Below are 19,507 nucleotides of genomic sequence, written 5' to 3'. Positions count from 1 at the left end.
CCAGTAAAAAACTGCACAAGTCCGTTTAATCAACCGTAGGAAGCCAACGAATCTGTCTGATCTTTTGAACATCAAGTTTAGCCCCATGATTAACTCACATAGGGCCCATATCTAACCGACCCATCGCTAACTAATCAAGACAATCATAACTAAATTAAAGATCTAATCGAAACCGAGTCAGATAAGGCCCAGATCTTAACTAATAGACCAAATCAACCTCATTATTCTTTTAGCTTAAAACCGACGGTTTAGAGTAATCATGACCAAACCTCTACTTTCACTAGTTATAAATAAACCACACTATGAACATAGTTAATCTAAACCCTAATCAGTGCTCCCTCAATACTTAATTCATTCCAGAAATGTCCCAATTTTCTGAATAAGCTCTAGACCGCTCGTTGGTGGGTCTCTAGTACCAAAACTATAGAATAATGTCTGTCTTACTAGGCTTAACGTCCGTCGTGGGAATCGGACTTGGGTACGGTCTAGAGCCGCTCAACTTGAGCTAAAGGACAAGTGCATGAGAAGTGCAAATACCCTAAAAGAATGAACTGAAACTTAAGTGAATTAGGTTATCCACTCTTATGCAAAGTTGAGGATTTTGAACCGTCGGTTTATGACCAAACTTTACCCGTGGAGTAAGGATATTTTCCTACTCATATCCGTATAACCGCGGCCCCGATAGACTATCGGTGATAGTTGAACAGACTTCTAATCATATCTGTCGATCGACGCATCCAAATGGCGGGCCGATCATATACATACGTAGATCATCATTAGAGCTAGCTATCCTACGGTGTATATTAATATGTACACCCCATAGTAGGCCCTAAAGCTTAGAAAGACCCTCTCATAGGTCTAATATAGTAAAAACCTATCCCTTGGGGCCATTTACACCAAATCTGACATTATAAAAGAGCCCCATTTGGGCACCCCCTCTCCCCATACGATTTTGCCCTTAAAAAAAGGAAAGAGAGAAGAGAGAAAGGGGAGAAAGAAGAAAAGAAGAAGAGGGGAAGGGAGAGTGAAGAAGGGAGAGAAAGTGGGCCGTAGTTGAAGGTGGGGCCCAAGAGAAGTCGATCCTTGCAACTCCTTCCTTCTTTCTCAAGAGATCCCACACCCACCACTTAAAATTTGAATTTCAACCGATTGGAGAGGTAAGCACCCATCTCCTTGAGATCCCTTGTGTTGAGTTAGATGTTGCCTGTAATCCTAACATGCAAAGTTCATTAACTCAGGATCTCTACGAATCCACCGCGAGTTTGGCAACCCTAGATAGTTTCCTAGAGCTCTCAACGATTCATAGGCGCAGACTATTAACCTTAGGTGGCCTAGCACCAATTGTAGTATAAGTCTAATGATTTTGTTTGTTTGGATGATGCATTTAAAGAATCTAGGGAAGAACCTAGGAATTGTTGGGTTGTTTGGAATTGTATGAAAATGTATGTCATGTTGATTTTCTCATATGATGTTGTTCTTGCCTCTCACATGATTTAGTACGAATTGATGATCTCACGTTTATGTCTTGTTTATTTTTCTTCACATGATGTTGCCCTATAGCATGTATGCCTTATCAATCCTTATGCAAATTGGCTCTATGAGATGTAAGAAGTGCTTAACTTCCTCACCAACCCACACAACACACATGCACCTTTATTCATGATATTGTTAGCCTCTCTTGCTGGGAGATTCTGAATTGTATGTTAAGGAGTATGAGAACATGATGTTGATAACCCTGTTAGTTGAAATGTTATGAATCACTACCCAAACCCTTAGGTTGGTCAGGAATACGAGGAGAGCAAAGGCGGCCCCATTGGTAAGACCGTCTTGAGGCTAAACCCATGGATTTGGGCGAGTGCGTGTAGGTGACAGTAGTTAGACTACATGGGTCGCTCGTATCCGATGTCGTTCCTCCACGTACTTGCCTGAACTCATGCGGTCTAGTCTACTGGTTGACCAACCTTGTTTGTTAACCCCATTTGCCCATACATTATGGAACCTTGTAACATCCTGAATTTTCAGTGTTTTGGATTTCCAAAATTCCTTTAATTTTTTTTATTTAATTAACTTATAATATTACTTATTAATCATTAGCACTCAATGTTAGTGTATACAGGGGTGGTACCAGTAAAGAACCGCACCAGTCTGATTAATCAGCCATAGGAAGCCAATGAATCCGCCCGATCACTTGAACATTAGGTGTAGTGTAACGTCCCGTCCAACCAGAACAGTGTCCTGGGACGTCCACGTAGGATTTGTCACAAGACCGTTCGTTTAAGCTACTCGTAGTAAGGTATCACAAATAAATTAGACCAAGATTTGCCCAATTGATTAAGTTAAACGGGTCCTGATAGAACCTGGTACGGGCCTCCAAGCCAGATGGCCGTTTACACCTAGCGACAGCCCGTGCGGGCTGTACCGCGACGCGGGAAGGTCAGAAAAATCTAAAAATTTAGGGAACCACAGAGCTCACTGGGCTTGTGGACCATCACGGACCATGGACCCAGTGGACACCCAAAAGTGGGATCTGGCACTGACTAAATGCACCCCACTTATGCTAGAACCGGAATCTGGCACTCTTAAATGAAGCTGAGATACAAGGCTATCCAGCCATCGGATCTCTTCTAAATTTTCGGGGGAGGTCTAATAAATTTTTCTACACCCATTCACAAACTCTGGGACCCGATCGTGGAACAGTGATCGTTGATCACAAATCAGGCCCGTGCGACCAAACTCCAGATCCGATCATCCCTAAATTTTGCATGGCCCTTCATCGGGCCATGGAGCAACTATTTTATGAATTTCATAACCAGAGGGCCACCAAAACTACTCCAATCACCAAAATGGACCTCACAGGGCCATTTAAAGATCGAAACCGTTTACTCAAACCCCATAACCGTTCATCCGTTTGTTCCCAAATTGTATATGGTCCCTCATTGGGCCATGAGGCACCTACATACCAAATTTGGTAGTCAAGGGGGGTGTTGGGTCCACCCCAAAGCCAATGAGGAATCCTAGAGGGCCATTGTGAGAATTCATTGAAACTTAAGGCCAGAGGGCCCAAATCTAACCGACCTTTCGCTAACTAATCAAGGCAAGCATGACTAAATTAAAGATCTAACCAAGGCAGAGTCAGATAAGGCCCAGATCTTGAATAATAGACTAAATCAACCCCATTACTCTTTTAGTCTAAAACCGACGGTTTAGTGTGATCAGGACCAAATATCCACTTCCATTAGTTATAAATAGGCCGCCTTATAAATATAGTTAATCCAAACCCTGATCATTGCCCACGAGAAATCTCAATACCTAATTCATTCCAGAAATGCCCCGATTTTCCGAACAAGCTCTAGACCGCTCGTTGGTGGGCCATTAGTTCCAAAATTATAGAGTAATGTTCGTCTTACTGGGCTCGACGTCCATCGCGGGAGTCGGACCTAGGTAGTGTCCAGAACCGCTCAACTTGAGCCGAAGGACGAGTGCATGAGAAGCGCAAATACTCTAAAGAAAGAAACTGGAACTTAAGTGAATTGAGTCATCCACTCTTATGTAAAGTTGAGGATTTCGGACCGTCGGTTTGCGACCAAACTTCACACGTGGAGTAAGGATATTTTCTTGCTCATATCCGTATAGTCTTGGCCCCGATCGACCATCGGTGACTGTTGAAAAGACTTCTAATCGTATCTATCGATCGGCGCATCCAAATGACGGGCCGATCATATTCATACGTAGATCATCATTAGGGCTAACTATCCTATGGTGTATATCAATATGTACACCTCATAGTGGGCCCTAGAGCTTAGAAAGACCCTCTCATAGGTCTAGTATAGTAAAAATTCAACACTTGGGGCCATTTCCACCAAATCTGGCATTATAAAAGGGCCTCATTTGGGCACCCCCTCTCCCCATACGATTTTGCCCTAGAAGAGAGAGGAGAGAAAGGGGAGAAGAGAAGGAGGAGAAAGAGAGAGGAAGAAGAGAGTGAAGGAGGGTGTAGTTGATGGTGGGGCCCGAAGAAGCTCAACCTTGCAACTCTCTACCCCTTCTCCAAGAAAATTCCTACACTTCAACCATAAGAATCGTCCGTTGGTCATCTAGGTAAAACCCCTCACCCCTTTTTCTTGAAATCCATGTATTAAGAAGAGATTGACATGGATTCTAACATACAAATGCTTGCTTTAGGAATTCTGGCCATTCAACCCCAAAATTCCATCTTCCTAGGTCATCTTTCAAGCCTTCAACAATCCGGAGGTGCGGACTATTGTTCTTAGGTGGCCTAGCACCAATTTTAGTACGAGCTTAATGATTTTGATTACTTGGATGTTATATTTGAAAGTCTAGGAAAATCCTAGGAATTGTATGTTGGCTGGAATGGTATGGATTTACATGTTTGGCTCTCACTCATGATGTCGTTCACGTTTGTCACATGATTCGGTGTATGGATGATCATATGCTCATGCCATGTTGATTTTTATATGTTGTTGCTTCATATTACATATGATTTCATTACTCTTGTGTACGTGATTTCTCAACATGGAGGAAGTTTTAACTTCCTCACCAACCCACACCACACACATACACTTCATTCATGATATTAATGGTTTGCTTGTTGGAGAAATTTGAATTATATGTTGAGCAACATGAGAACATGGTGTTGAATATGCTTGATGATGCATTGGTTGTTGGCATGTTATGAATTACTATTTCTACCCTTGGGTTGGTCAGGAACTTGAGGAGAGACGGTAGTCCCATCGGTAGGACTACTCTATGGTTGGACTTGTGGGTTTGGGCGGGTGTGATCGGGTGGCTGTAGTTCGACTACATGGGACCCTCGTGCCCGATGTCACACGCCTCACTCTCACCTGACTCGCAAGGTCTAGCCTACCGTCTAACCAACCTTGATTGTTAACCCTATTTGCTCACATATGTATGGAACCTGATCCACCTTATAACTGTTGTAGCCCATCAATAACTCACTTGACACTGGTCCACAGTCTCGTGAGCCGGACATAGTGGAATGGGACACTATGTCCGAGCTGTCGGCATACGCTGGGGTACCGCGCCTCCCCGTAGTGACCACGAGCGATCCCTTTCTCTCGGCACTCCTCATGTGCTTAAAGTCGAGGATGAGGAACCCGACGGGATCACGAACCGCGGGATCTCAGCCTCACGCATTGGGGAGTCTTGGCCTTGCAACCCGTTTAGGGCATTGATACGTGGGGTGTACCAGATTCCCAAATCTGCTGGATGAATGGACCTAACTAATCACACGGCTAACACGATCGCATTGCATCGCACTAGTTAGGGTGACGACTCGGCAGTCGAGGTCGCACTGAGGGAGTGTTGTCATTGGCGATCGTTAGATGGTGTCGCACGAGGGAGCGTTGTGGTGAGGGCATGCATCATGTCATGCTGCATACATGCGCATTAATAAGATTACTTAGACGTATGTGATTGTCTGCTTTTCATTAAGACCGTATTATAATTGATGCCTGTGATAACTTAAGACTAATAGCACCCACTGAGTTGATCACTCACTCCCACTCTGGGACGGTGTTTTAAAATACCAACCAGACCCATTCATAGATGCAGGTGACTCAAGGCTTGAGGAGCCTGGTGAGGCGAGCTTCGAGGAGGAGGACGAGCTGTCCTACTTCCAGTTGATGGGCGGTTCTCCGCCAGCTTGAGAGGCGGAATTGGATCGCTGAGCAGGGGGCTCAGTTTTATTCCTTTTTAGACTTACTATTGTTTTCTGATTTTATTGGGTAGTGTCTTATGCGACCCATGTATTCTTTTACACATGTATATATATACATATATTTGTATTCGGTCTCTTTCATTTTAGAAGACTTGTGTGGATGTACTTCATGTTCCAGGAGATTTTAGGCTGCGCAACTTAAACAGATTTAACGCATATTAATGAAAATTTGTTAATAGTGACTCTCGGGAACTCGGGAGTTGAGCGTATGCGCGACCCCCGATTTCCAGGGTGTTACAAACCTGGCACACCGTACCACCGTTGTAGCCCATCGATAACCACCTAAAGTCGATCTACCGACTCGTGAGCTGGACATGGTGGAATGGGACATTGTGGCTGAGCTGTCAGCCTAGGCTAGGGTGACGAACCTCCACGTAGTGACCGCGAGCGATCCCAGTTCTCAACACTCCCCATGTGCTTAAAGTCGAGGATGGGGAACCCGACAGGATTAAGGATCGTTGTGCCCTAGCCTCATGCGTTGAGGGGCCTTGGCATCACAACTAGTTGAGGCATTGATATGTGGGGTGTATCAGATTCCCCAACCTACTAGATGAATAGACTTAATTAAGAACTCGGCTAACACGATCACATTGCATCGTCCTAGTTGGAGTGGCAACTCGGCAGTCGAGGTCACTTTGAGGGAGTGTTGGTCATACATGATCGTTAGATGGAGTCGCTCGAGGGAGTGTTGTGGCGGGGGCATACATCATATCATCCGTCATGCATGCACATTAATAAAATTAGTTAGGTGTTTGTGAATGATTGTTTTTCATTAAGTTCATAATATAACTGATGCTTGTTACAACTTAAGACTAATAGCACTCACTGAGTTGATCACTCACTCCCACTCTAGGACGGTGTTTTAAAACACCAACCAGACTCTCCCGTAGATGCAAGTGATGCAGAGTACGAGGAGCCTGACGGTGCGAGTCTTGACGAGGAGGATGAGTTGTCTTACTTCCAGCTGATGGGCGCTTCCCCATCAGCGTGATAGGCAGGATTTGGATCGCTGAGCAGTGGGCTCAGCTCTATTATTTTTTGTCATATCATTCTTTTTTTATGATTTTTGTTGGGCAACACCTTGTGCGACCCATTTATATTTTTAGACCTGTATATATTCTAGATCTCTTTCATTTCAGTAGACTCGTGTGGTTTTGCTTCATGTTCTCAAAAATTCCAGGTTGCGCATTTAAACCTGATTAAACGCATATTAATGAAAATCAGTTATAAGTGACACTCGGGAACTCGGGAGTCGAGTGTATGCATGACCCCCAATTTCCAGGGTGTTACACGACCCGTCTTCACCTAGTCGAGCTGAGTTGAGTCACGTGAGTTTGGTTTGACCCAGCCATCCTGCTGGACATGGGTTTAAAAGAGAAAAGCAAGAAGAGAAAGGAAAGTAGAGAGGAAGAAGGAGAAGATAGAGAAGAAAATGAGAGAGAGAGGGCGTCGCTGTGATTGCTGCACTGAGTCATTCGACTCAGTTTAAGTTACTGCGAGTTGGGTTGAGTTTCATTGAGTCCAGCCGCTGGACAGTAGTTGCAGGAAGAAAGAAGAAAGCAAGAGAAGGAAGTGGGTGAGTTCGTCAAACTGCACCACCTTGTGCCGCACCAAGCCGGGTTGTAGCCGCGAGTTCAATGACTCAGTGAGTCATTTGGGCTACCATTTCTTAGGTCTAAGCTTGAGTTCAGGTTGCTAGGCAGGTCCTCTAGAGAAAGAAAAGGAAAGCTAAGGAAGGAAATGAAAGAAAGAAAGAGAGAAAGGAAGGGAGTGCTACCGAGTTGACTCGGCTGAAACTTGTCGAGTCAAGCGGGTCGAGTCAAACCAATTGTATATGGATCTAGGCAAAGTCCAAACCTAGTCTGATTTTAGAAGAGAGAGAGAGAGAGAGAGAGAGAGAGAGAGAGAGAGGGGGGGGGAGAAGAAAAAGGAAGCAACAAGAAAGGAGAGACAAGAGAGCGAGTGAAGATCATGTGACTCACCTGAGTCGAGTCGCCGAGTCAACAATCGAGTTTGGTGAGTTTCGATCTCATGAATTCTATAGTTAAATCTTGTTTTGGATTGAGAAAAACTAATTTAGATCCAAGTTGTGTTGCTGGCCGAGTTAGTCCAGCAACTTTTGGGTGTGCCTTATGATGAGTGGAATCGGCAGGTGCTCAGGTCAACACAAGTGGAGTCGGCGGAGTTGAACTGAGTCGACTCGGCAATGACTGAATCTGCCTTATAATGAGTGGTCCTGCTATTTACAATCTCAAGTGCAGGGCTGTGCTGTAGTAATAACTAGGTGAGACCGAGGTCGAATCCACAGGGACTTATATATGTGTCTTTCTAAAATAAACTAGAACTAAGAACTAAATTTAAGTAACAATCTGGAGAATTGAAAGATCAATGATTTAACAATCAATAATAAAAAAGAAATTGTAACACCAAGGATCCACATATAGCTATTAAGACGCCACCTTACTTGATTTAAAGAGCTACAACTGGAATTAGAGTCCTATACTATCCAGTTGGATGATAGATCAGAAAAAACCCAAAAAACTGAATTTTTCATTAGTATAGTTCTCTCATGAAGCATCCATGTGATAATCGTAAGGAATTCAACCATCCACCATGCCTATAGACGATGGTGAATTACAAATTTTATAGATCATACACTTCCAAATCAGATAAGAAGATATCAAAAGCTTTCACAGCATATACTGTAATTTCAATCACAATAAACCATAGAAAACCGAAAATATTCCTTTATTTAAACCAAAAATTAATGAAAATCCAACATGTACTTGAATCAAAGTAAAGTAAACATCAAAATAAACTGCAGCTTCACCTATTAACCTTAGCTAAGAGATTAGATGGTCATAACTAACTCAAAAACAAAAGAAAAACTAAAAGATATACTAGAATCCATGAAAAAATCAAAGTGGAAGAACGTTGTCAATGCTCCACCTAAGCCTTCTCTCCCTTTCTAGACCCTACAAGATGATTTAGAATAGCCTAGGGACTGCTTTAAATAGTTTTGCAACTCAAATTTTTACATCATCTCAGAAAAGTTCGCAAACCACCTCAAATTTACGTACTTTGCTCATCTTCGATGGCAAACTTCGATGTCATCGAAGACCTTCGATGTCATCGGAAATCGTCCAGAACTGTCCAGTGAGTTGAGCCCAAAATTCATAAATTATCAAAGTCAGTTCGATGACATCGAAGTCTATTTTGAAAATTATTTTAAGAATTTCACTTTTAGAATCGGAGTTTCAGAATATCATTTTTCTGGCCAATTTTCAAGATTTCTTTTCTTCACTTCAAACTTTCAATTCTTTTCATTCCTCACTTAGTTTCCTTGGATCTTTGGCACGTGAATTGTCCATTAATGACTTCCAAATCTTCAATTCTTCATTATCTTCTTTTGAGCTCTAAATCCATCCTTTTAAGCGCATATTTGTCATAGGCTTCTAAATCACCTCGCACATGAAAACGTGTATACTTAGATCGATTAAACACTATCATGTTTATAAAATCAAGGCAAAAATAGGGAGAAATATGCAATATTTCACACTCAACACCTACCCAGCAGATCGGAGCTAATTGTGTTTAGCATATGGGAAATATTATTTTTCCACTCATGGTGTAAGCCCAGCTTGGTTATCATCAGTTCGCAATCGAATTCAAGGTCAAGTCGGATCGAATTTTGCAAACAATGACTCAATCCTAAAGTGTGCGCATGTATTTCAACAAATGCTAAAAAGTGAATGCGACATGAGAGGTGAGGATCACCCTTCAAGCTTTTCTACATCATGATAGTTAGCATTATTTGTTTATATTCATTCATTTTTCTTATTAATTTCTTAATACAGTATTATATGGAAATGATATAAATATTAGTTCTAATTGAGTAATTCTTTATAAATAATTGATGAGTGGATTAAATTTAATGATTGAACATGCTATTGATCACAAATATCCCTATTTTGGTTTTAAACGTACATTTTGTATGTGTAGATACTATGATATTGTAAGTGTCTTGTTTTACTACTTGTGATGACTTGACGGTGTTTATGGAAGTCCTCGAACTAATGGTCATTCTAATAAATTAAATAGAATTTTATTGTGGACTTACCATCTAATGGATGGTTGTGCCTTTGTGGCTTTTGGGGTCAATCCCTTTCACCGTACCTTAGAATGGACTATTTGCCCTATGTGGCTTCAATTGACTAGTTGTCCTATGTGGCTTTAATTGTATATTTGCCCTTTATGGCTTTGATGTAATATTTGTCCTATGTGGATAAATGAATTATTTTCATATAACCTTGCGATGGTAAGTTCCACTTGTCATATTACGAATGGCCACTAGTTGAGGAGGTTACTATTAAACATCCTAGTGTTAGAGTCTCATGAGTTGGGGATGTAGGTATGGGACACTATGCTTAAGTTGTCGGCCTATGCTGGGTGACGAGCCCCCCATAATAACCTTTGAGCTTTCTAAATGATTGTTTGTAATTGAAATAATAATGGTTGTGCTAATCACATATTTCATGGCATGCGGACTTTACTAGGTGGTCGATATAAGACGCGGGACTTTCTTGGGTCACTATGGGTTGTACCGTAAAGTACTTTACCGAGTGAACCTAAGTCATCACCACATGCTTTCAACTATTATGAGTTATCCTTTTCTCATGGACTTTTCTACCTAGTTCTCCTTGGGGCATACCCTAGTATACTTTTTCAGGAGGTAGCTCACCTTGGGTGTCCTCATTGCATAGTCTTTTTCGGGTAATTAGTGCCCCTTGAACATACATTGAGTACTTTTTCGGGTGGCTAGTTCTCCTTTGGTGACCTTTTGCCAGCTAGATGAGCATCCCCAGATCTGTAAGAATATGCATGCATCCATGCATTTAAACAAGATTGTTATTGTGAAATTTATTTAATATTTGCGTATCTGATAAACTCTACTTTATTATTATGATGATCATTGTGAAATATCTATTATAAACTGTCCCTACCAACTATGCTAAATTATCATGGTGCTTTGATAAATCTTTGGGGTCATACCTCACTGGGATAACCATTGACGTCATCAAAACATATTCAATGAGCGCAAGATATGTGGATGATGTACGGGTTGACTCTTGTATGGAGCATAGAGAGATCAATGATCATGCGGCTCTAATTTCTAGTTTACTTACATTGTTTAGTTGTTTCGATTCTTAGTCTTGAGACACTATATTTGTATAAGCCTTTGGGCAGCCACTTGAATATTAATATGTATATTTGGACTTTCCTTTTATACTTGATTTGTTTCTATTCCGCCAAACTGCTAACTCTAATAAATAAAAAAATATATACATGAAATTTGGGCTATCTTTAGAGGATAACACTCGGACTTTCGAAAAACGAGTAGTATATTCGAGTTACGAGAACCGGGGTGTTACAATAATGGTCTACAAGAAGCCTATGACCAACTGTACACCGAAAGCTTGAATGTTCTCAAGAAACTTGATCAGGCTAAGATAGAAAACAAACAATTGAGTAATGAGCTTGAAGAAGGCAAGGCTAAGAAGGAACAAGTAGCTGATGAGATTGAAGAACTAACAAGACATAATGTCAACTACGTCATGGAAAATGCTAGATATGAAAGCGAAGTTGTTGAATTAGTAAAGAAAAATGAAGACCTAAAAACTGAATTAATTAGGATAAAATCTATTAATCATGGTCTAAAAGTATAATTTGATATATCAAAATCTCATGCCAATGTGAATCACAAGTTTATCCAAAGTGGAGAAAATTTAGAAAGCTACTAGGCATGGGTCAGGTGTAGGGGACAAGAGAGGTTTAGGTTATGATAGCTTCAAAACAGGTCCAACCTCTACTCCCCCTGTGACTATAAAAGAGTTGATAGCTTCAACTAGCAAACCAAGAATATCTCCAATCTGCCATACATGTGGTGACGTGGGTCACTTAAAGTTTGAATGCACGGTATTTAGAAACTCACGATCCACCCTAAGTACAAGCATTATAGGTAAATTTGTACCAACTAGGAAAATGCTACAAATAGTGAGAAGTAGCCACGAAGGAAATGACCTTAAAAGGAGGTAAATGTGAGGAGAAAGTTTCCCACTCCTAAAATTGATAGGAGAATGAAGGAGCTGGTCAAGTAAGTTGCCCAGTTGAATGAAAAAGCAAAAAGGATAATGATTCAAGTGAATCAAGGCAAAGATCAATTTTCCAAAAGAACTCATTCTTATAGAAAAAGTCCACCCTCGAGAGATGAGTTCAAGAAAGATACTCTCTCTCTCCGAAAATCAATCCAGGCCCAAAGAAAATTGTCTCAAAATGGGTCAGAAAAGACAATACAAACTGTCTAGTAATTCATACGGCTCTTAAAACTAGTAATAATTTTATATACTATTTAGATAGTGGGTGTTCTAGACACATGAAAGGTAAAGAACCCATTTTTGGCTATTACATTGATTTTGATGGTATGTCAATCACCTTCGAAGATGGAAGCACCGCTAAGATTGTTGGGCAAGGGACTATTGTTAAGTCAGGATTGCCCAAGATTGAGCATGTTCTTTACTTGTTCTTCACTTCCTTAATGTCACAAGTCTCTATGTGTCTTTAGTCTTCAATTTCTTAGGGCTCAACTAACTTACTGGCACACAAATTCACGTAATTGATAAATAAGTGTATAAATCAGTGTACTAATAATAACTACATACGATCTTCATATTTTAAGACATTCAGATATTGGATGTGAATCGTCCATCATATGTAGCCCACGTTTGATGTGGATTGTCCATCATGTGAACCAAATCTTCAAAGTGAGCCATCCATCATGCAAGACCCATCTTGGATGTGGAACATTCATCATCATTAGGAACCCACCGGTGGAAACTACGGACCATTGGATACTTTAATTGTGATAGCCATGGTTCTTCTGCGTCCTGACTTTGATAAGCCATGTTAGAATAGAGTTTGGCATTGGTTTACCAAAAACGGTCGATTTCTGAGTTTGAGATGAAATCAAGCTCTTCCAAAAGCCACTAAACCCAATCCACACCAAGGGTTTTGGTCCTTGTGGGCCTTTTCTGAGTTGATGGGATGGGTTTGGGCCTGGGTCTGGACTCAGGCCCATCTAAACCGTCCACATGCATCCCAATTGCCTTTCTGGGATATAACACGAAAGGAAGACAGAACACATTTCTCTCCCAAATCATGAGCAAATGGGGGTAAACTATCAAGTATTACACATGGCATACATGTTCATCAATCTAGACCATTAAGATCATAGGCTCCATTTTGTATGGACCGTATCATCACATTGATCAGATATACAAAAGTAGGTGATTAGTGACCATCAAATGGACGGAAGATGATCACTGATCTAAATTCAATGGCTGAGATGTCAGTTGATTACAGCACGAGTTGGTGGCCCCATGATTTGTCTAGTTTGGATTGATGTACAACATGATTGCATCAAGAGCCCAAATGGCCCACCTGACACTACTCGGGCTGCAAAGGCTCTGGCCATTGTACGGAGATTGAGCCCATGCAAGCGGGGCTGATCGATGTTTTGGTCCATGACTATCCTAACCTTAAAAAAGAGGTCTGCTAGTAGAATTATATCTTAATCATCAAAATATATTACTTTAGGGCCAATGGGCCAGCTCGATTGACCGCAGGCCCATTGCTGCCCTAGCGATGGACCATTGGATAGAAATCAACGGTGGATTGTGCATGTCTCCCTTATCAGGCTTATTAGATTATCAAAGCCATTCAAATAGCTCTTATCAGATCACCCATTTTCACATCTAGGTACCTCCCACTACATATATCAAGTCTCGTCATATTGATTGCGTCCTGCCCCGCTGGATAGAAACCAGTGTAGGTAGTATCTATGTGGGGCCCACCGTGATGTATGAGTTTTATCCCCACTATTCATCCATTTTTCCTGATCATTTTATGGAGTGAGCCCAAAAATGAGGCAGATCCAAGGTACAAGTGGACCACACCACAGGAGGCAGCAGTGATAATGACACTCGCCATTGAAACCTTCCTAAGGTCCACCTTCATGTTTATTTTCCATCCAACCTGTTCATAAAGTCACATATAACTGAATGAAGGGAAAATACAGATGTCAGCCTGATCCAAAACTTCTGTGGCTCCAGTAAGTTTTTAATGGTAGCATTCAGCCCTCTCGATGTGGTCCCATTGAACCTTGGATCTACCTCGTTTTTAGATTCATACTCTAAAATGATCCGAAAAAATATATGAACGGTGTGGATAAAATAAAACCTATAAATTAAGATGGCCTTGCAGAGCTCTGGAATGATTTGGGTCCAACAGAGTCTGGTCCAGCCTGAGGCTCTGTGGGGCCCACCGTGATATGTTGGTTTATCCGCACCGGTTCAGGTGCTTTGTGCAAATTTTAATACGTATGGTCGGCTATCAAAGACTATGCATTGCTCAAATGAGCAATTCAACGGTCCACATCATACCAAAGGACCATTTACCTCCTGTGCAAAAGAGCTGGGTCAGGCAATCCCCGTCAACCATGTTAGTAGAAAGCTACCGCACCATCCAAAAGTCAGTCTCAAGCACAGGTCCGATGCCATCAGAGAGCAATCAATGGTTTAGAAGCACAGTAAGGATATCTCCTATGGACAACTAAATGAAGATGGGATATGGTGTCTGTGTGTGTGAGAGAGAGAGAGAGAGAGAGAGAGAGGAACGCTTATCTGTGCACGTACCTCGGTGCACCTTTTTATGTGAGCACCTGTCACACCTTTGAATCTAACGGTCCACGTGGACAAATTTGCGGCTGTGGACCCCACCTTTTATCAAGCAGTTTTTATGAAGCAACCCAAACTTTGTTTGGGAACTTAGACCTGGTCGTACGGACAGCGAATTTGAGGACGAAAATACCCCTCCTTTCACTGAAACGGATTGGGTACTCCCCCTTGCCACCGGCCAATGGTGGATGGTTAGTGGCCTGTGGGCCCCACCATGATGTATGCTTGTCATCCATGCCGTTCATATATTTTTCCAGATCATTTTATGGTATGAGACCAAAAATGAGGTATATCCAAATTGCAAGTGTACCACATTACAGGAAACAGTGTTGAATGAGCGTCGACCATTAAAAAAAATTTGGGGGCCCACTGTGATGTTTGTGAGAAATCCTCCCCGTCTAAGTTCATTCATAGGGTCACAAAGACCTGAATGAAGAAGAAAAACAAATTTCATAATGATCCAAAACTTTTGTAACCCCTAAAAGGGTTTCAATGGTAGACATTCAATTCCCCACTGCTTTTTACAGTATGATCCACTTGATAGTTAGATCTATCTTATTTTTCGTCTCAAGCCTTAGTATGAGTTTGCCAAATAGATGGACGGTTTGGATATAACACATACCTCATAAAAGGACTCATAAAAAGCGGTGGGAATTACAATAGGAAAAAAAAAAAGAAAGCCAAGAACATATGGCCACGGATTATAACCATAGCCATAACCGCAGCCCATGCTTTTTTGATATGTCCTTTGCTATGTATTGAAGGTCTTTCTATACGTACTTCGAAATGTATTGAAGGTCTTTCGATATGTTCGAAAAAGGTCCAGAACTGTCCAGCGAGTTTGCCTAAAAAATCCTGCAATTTTCGATAGATGTCAAAGTGTTTTCGATATGTATCAAAGCTATAACTACGGATTATAGCCGTAGCCATAGCTGTAGTCCGTACGAGTTTATGAATTTTTTTTATTTTTTATTTTTTTTATTTTTACATGGAGAACTTTATTCTACCTACAATTTTCTCTAATACATATTTATATTAATATGTGTATATAAGCATATAAATTTATTTTTTCTCTCTTTTTTTCATTTCTTTCTTTATTCATTTAACAATGATATCTTCTAAATCAAAATTAGTTACTTGATGTATCATATATGATTTTGTGGTAGGAGAAGCTACTTTAGCCAAACAATCTGATTATTTTCTAAGATTCCATTAGGTCAACTACTTTAGCCTTAATATGAGATAAAAGTTGGGAAAATGGTGTCGATACGGAGGAGTTTGGATTGTAAGTAACTTGATATAAGCTACATATACATTAAGTAGCTTATCTTGGTTTCTACTTCTTAAGCTGAGGTGATTAAGTAACTTTAGGTAAAAAAGTTACTTATAATTGATCTTAAACCGAGCTTACTTATCTTGAATAAGATACTTATCTACTATTGTAGGTATACAAAGTAACTTATTTCGGGGTATCCAAATAGGCCCTAAAAGCCAAATACCTTACCCCGCTGAATTTCATGTTTCCCCAGCAAACATACCCCTCTGAATTTCTAGTTTGCCTCGCTAAATTTTAAGTTTGCCCCGCTGAATTTTCAGTTTGCACTGCGGAATTTCATATTTGCCCCACTCAATTTTCAGTTTGCCCAGCTGAATTTCTAGTTTGACCCGCTGAATTGAGTTGGGCAAACATGAAATTGAGTGGGGCAAACTCGAAATTGAGAGGGGCAAACATGAAATTCAGCAAGGCAAACTGAAAATTGAGCGGGGTAAACTAGAAATTCAACGGGGCAAACTAAAAATTGAGCGGGGCAAACTCAAAATTGAGCAGGGCAAACCAGAAATTAAGCGGGGCAAACTGAAAATTGAGCGGGGCAAACTAGAAAATCAGCAGGGCAAACTGGAAATTAAGCTGGGCAAACTAGAAATTGAGTGGGGCAAACTGAAAATTGAAGAATAAGACACATACCAGAACATAGATTCATTGCTAATAATGGGGCAGCCACCATGTGAGTGAAGAGGAGATTGGCTTCGTGCTCGCCCTGTAACCTGAACCCTTGCTAGGTGAGGTGGTGTCAATGTTGATCAAGGTAAAGGTGTGTGTCGTTTTTTTTCCTGTATGTATTTTTTCTTTTTGGTCGGCTAACTTCTTATTGTTCCCTCTTTGCAGGGTGTCATTGGAGTTCTTGCCTCCCACCAAGCTTTCCTCAAGATGAAGGGTCACGTCGAGCAGGCAGGTCGGAGGCTCAAGACAGCTAAGGCCGAGATCCAGGCCCAAGCTGCGGAGCTGGAAGTGGCTGCGACAACCTGTGCCGAGGTCGAGACCTTACAGATGACCCTGAGGGTCTCTCTCTCCTCTTTGTTAATTCAGGTTTCTTTATTATTGCTTTGATTTCTTATAGCTCCATGTTATTTCACTTTTTCCCTTCAATTTGAACACTAAAAGGAAACAATTTGTTTGTCTCACATCTAATAACTTTTCAACGTAAGAGAGATGTTTAGTTCATAAAATTGATTCTTCCATTGACTATCAGAAAATGATGTCTGTAAAGTTTCTATTCCCTCACTTATAGGTCAATTAAACATCCATTCCTTGCTAATAATGACAGTTTGCCCCGCTGAATGCAAACAATTGCACAAGCAGAGAGAATGCAAACGATTTGTTACATCTTGTCCTATAAGTGAAAAGCCACCCAATTTTCAAGAGTATATTAGGTGCACCCCAGCCTCACCCAGAGTGATGCAGCCCTTACCATGAGGCATTTTCATAAACACCTGAACTACAATGGTTTTATAGGTGTTTTATCAAACAGCTTTTAAGTAACATAAAAACCACAAAAGAAAGAGAGAGAGAGAGAGAGAGAGAGAGAGAGAGAAGGTATTTATTTAATGTACATGTTTGCCCCGCTCAATTTTCGGTTTGCCCCGCTCAATTTCATGTTTACCCCACTGAATTTCTCGTTGGCCCCGCTCAATTTCATATTTGCCCCTCAATTTCTAGTTTGCCCTGCTTAATTTCTAGTTTGACCCTCTCAATTTCATGTTTGCCCCGCTCAATTTCTAATTTGCCCCGCTTAATTTAATGTTTGCGTTGCTCAATTTCATGTTTGCCCCGCTCAATTTCATATTTGCCCCTGCTCAATTTCATGTTTGCCCCGCTCAATTTCCAGTTTGCCCCGCTTAATTTCATTTTTGCCCCGCTGAATTTCCAGTTTGACCGCGAAGTGATTGAAATTGACTACGAAGTGAATGAAATGGATTTTCGACCATCGACCCGATGGAATCTTGGAAAATAACTAGTTTTATTAGCTAAATTAGCTTCTCCTACCCCAAAATCATACATGGTACGTTAAGTAAATCATTCTAGCTTAGGAGATATGCTTGTTGAATAAATAAACAAAGAAATGAATTAAAAGAGAGAGAAAAAATTATATGTTTATATATACATATTTATATAAATATGTATTAGAGAAAATTGTAGGTAGAATAAAGTTCTCCACGTAAAAAAATAAAAATAAAAAATAAAATTTTGCATAGGTTGGCATGGACTACAGTTATCGGTACGGTTATAATCCGTAGCTATAGGTAAAATCACCTTCGGTACATATCAAATACTCTTTGATATGTATCGAAAATTGCAGGATTTTTAAGGCAAACTCGCTGGACAGTTTTGGATCTTCTTTGATAGACTTTCGATATATAGAAGTACATATTGAAAGACCTTTGATACATATCAAAGGACATATTGAAAAAGTAGTGGCTGCGGCAATAGCTACGGTTATAATCCATAGCCATAGCTTCGGGGTTTTTTTTTTTCTTTTTTTGCTGTTGTAATCCCCACCTCCTTTTGTGGGTCTCATCATGAGGTCTGTGTTATATCCAAACCGTCCATCTATTTTGCGAGCTCATATTGAGCTTAAGACGAAAAGTAAGACAGATTTAACTATCAAGTGGACCACACTGTAAAAGGCAGTGGGGAATTGAACGTCTACCATTGAAACCCTTTTAGGGGTTACAGAAGTTTTGGATTATTATGATTTTATTTTATTTCTCCCTCTTCATCCAGGCTTTTGTGACCTTATGAATAGATTAGATGGAAAATAAATGTTATGGTGGGCCCTACAAAAATTTTTACGGTGAAAATCAGTTTTTCTGCTGCTCTGTAGTGTGGTCCAGTTGATCTTTGGATATGATTTTTTTTTTTTTCTGGATAATGCTCCAAAATGATCTCGAAATATGGATGAACGTTGTGAATATAATAAATACATAGCTGTGGGGCCATGTAACTCTCGAAAGCCGTTCGTACAACCCTCGGTTGGAGGAGCGTCAGCGATCGGCTTCGAAAGGAAGGGAGGGGTATTTTCGTCCTGAAATTCAGTCTCCGCCCCTGCAGGTCTAAGTTCCCAAACTAAGTTTGTATTGTTTCAAAAACAACAGCTGGATAAAAGGTTGGGTCCACAATCCCAAATTTCTCGTCCACGTGATGCGGCACCTCTTGAAGTTATATATATAGAGAGAGAGTGCCATGCTCACCTTTGCACATGTATCACGGGTGTCTAATCTGAACGGTCCATGTGATGCGGAATCCCATGAAACCCTTGGGCACCAATTTTCACCTTGATATGAAACTCTGGTGAGTCATAGGAAAGAGAGATGCAAATCAAGGGAGTAAAATTTTTTATTTTTCTATGGCCCACCGAACTTTTGGATCAATGTAAAAGTTGGGTACTAGAGGTTTTCTGGGGTGCTCCATCACATGGACGGATTAGATTTTGGACTCACATCACGCGTGATGATTTCTCAAAAAGTTTACACGAAAACTGGTGCGGACAGGTGCGTAGCTGAGCACATATATGGAAATGGTTCCATGCGGTCGATGTCGGGCGCGGATTGGAGACTGACATGGTCAGTAGCCAAATCGCTACTGAAGTGACGTCACCAAGCTCTGTGGACCCCACCA

Source organism: Magnolia sinica, chromosome 17, assembly GCF_029962835.1.
Source record: "Magnolia sinica isolate HGM2019 chromosome 17, MsV1, whole genome shotgun sequence".
NCBI lineage: Eukaryota > Viridiplantae > Streptophyta > Magnoliopsida > Magnoliales > Magnoliaceae > Magnolia > Magnolia sinica.
Note: the sequence above shows the minus strand (reverse complement) of the source record.